The sequence below is a fragment of the Ananas comosus genome, linkage group 10, assembly GCF_001540865.1.
Source record: "Ananas comosus cultivar F153 linkage group 10, ASM154086v1, whole genome shotgun sequence".
NCBI classification, from domain to species: Eukaryota; Viridiplantae; Streptophyta; class Magnoliopsida; order Poales; family Bromeliaceae; genus Ananas; species Ananas comosus.
The window spans coordinates 96,093-98,621 of NC_033630.1; positions in this window are offsets into that span (position 1 = coordinate 96,093).

Here is a 2,529-nt window from a genome sequence, read left to right on the forward strand (position 1 = left end):
AGAGAGGTTTTATTTCACATTAAAGATGATGAAGTGGTGGGGAGTATTATGAGAGGAGAGACAGAAAGATGACATGGTGCAACAACAGCCGAGGCGACGGCGATCGCACCGACAACGACAAGAATTCGGCCTTGTCGACCGCCATTATCGGCGGTGAGTCGCACGCCAGATTGATCAAGACATGCCCTTCGTGCGGCCACCGGATACAACTCTATGAGGAGAAGGTAGTAGTAGTAGTTGTTGTTGTTGTAGTAGTGCATGTAAAATTCTCCTTCCTCTCTCTTTCATGCATGCTAAGCCAACTCTAGCTTCCTACATCATATGTTAATTGTAAACATATCTTAATTTGCATGCATATATATGGTTTGAGTTCTTCAGAATAAAGCATCTGTCGCAGGTATAGCGGATATTGAGTTTTTAGAGTTAAACAGTTGCTCATACAATAGCAGAGTACATTGAATTCAAATCTTTGTACTTCGACTCTGGATCATTATCTTCGTATAAATTTAACTCCTCGTCTTAGACCTATTTCAAAGTGAAAGGTCAAATTGTGAGGAGCATATATATAAAATGGTACTGTTCTTCTCCATATGTGTATATATATATATATATATATATATATATATATATATATATATATATATATATATATATTTATATGTATATATATATATATACTCTTTTCATGCAATATCATGTTTTACACATGAGCCATTGGAAAATTAGATATTCATAGAAATTCCTCTAGAAATTAAACTCCGTATAGCGCGCATGCCCTTGAAATATTAAAAAATGCATATAAATTTGCACTTATCTTCAATACGAAATGTTGACTTATTCACGTGCAAAGGTAGAGGATATTTAATCGAAGTCTACATCCGTAAGTGAAGGGATATTTAATCGAAGTCTACATCCATAAGCGAAGGGAATTATGGCCATCCAATTGCTGCTCGGTGCCTCCATGCTTCATCCAATTAGGGAACGTGCTCCAGCCACGTAATTTATAGAATACGAAATAGAGTTCTAATTATATACGTTAACCACCTTAAAGACAAAATAAATAATCCTATTAATCACTAATATTATTTCTAACATGAATTGCATCATCTGCGTGTTTTCCAGCTCAAGACTCTTTGTTTGTTAATCACGATACCTACTTAACGTACGTAGTTTAGTACGGTAAAGAGTTGGAGACCACAAATTAGTCTTTAATCCTGCACATAAACAGGAGACCACATATTATTTTATGCTGCGACCTCATCCACAAACAATAATTCAACAATTAACTACAAGTTCGGATGCAAAAGTTTTTTTTTATTTTTTGAAAAAAGGATAGCACGCTACCTACTTCATCCAATAAAACACTGAATTTAGCTACAAGAGCGAGACAGTCAGGTCTCGAAAGAAAAAAGATAGGAAAGAATAGAAGATAAAAACAACAAGTAAAATCTAGCAAATAGTTAAAAAAAAAAGGAAAAAGAAAAGAAAAAGGAGGTGGAAACATTAGTTCCAATAGAAGATAAAAAGAGGATGCAGAAGCGCGCATTAGTTCCAATAATCGCATAAAAGAGGAAACATTATATTGGAAGGTGTTAGATCCTTAATTTGTTGTGCTGCTGCCGTTCAATAAGGGTGAGTTTTACTGCGTAGCGTCCAATCATATGCATGACCTTGTAGGCCATATAAATTAGCTAGCAATTAAGCATGCATGTTGCTCCAGCTTCTTACGAAGTTTTTTTTTCTCATTCTTTTTCTGCTTAAATTATTTCTCTGTTTTTATTGAATATAAATATTTAAAAAATATTTATCTTGAAAGCTTAAATTTTTCAGAAATAATCTATGGTTTATTTTCATATTATTTAATATAGCATCAAAGCATGATATATATAGTATAAATATTAAAAAGAATATTCTCAGATAATTTACGCCTTTAGAGAAATACGATCGTTTCATTTAATTTAATTAACAATTAGAACTACTTAATTTGGTGGGGACTCTTCCAGTTTAAGATTTTAAGAAATTAGTTCAACTGTAGTATTAGTATGGCTGTTTCGTGTTCCCCTACTCAATTATATAACTGGCCGTGTGGGTGTTAATTAATTGCAGTTAGCTAGCTATAAGCTAGTTAGCTTGTGCGCAAGTATATATATATATATATTATATGTTGCACAGATACGGATACGGGGATACGGATACGACACGATACGGATACGGTGATACGGCAATTTCTAAAACTTCTAGGATACGATACGCGGGATATACTTAAATAAAATATTATTTTAAATATATTTAAATATATGTTGATTATATGTAATGATATATTGAGAACAATTAGAATATCTAGACTATATTAAGGAATATATTCTAATATGCATTAACTTGTATAATTATTTTACATATGTTCAAAAAAAAGACAATCAATCATATTAAATAATAATTCAAAAAGTATCAAACCAACTATCATTCAACTTGATCAAATGATAACAATAAATATATAGTCGCACAAACTAGATAATTAGCCATTCAATA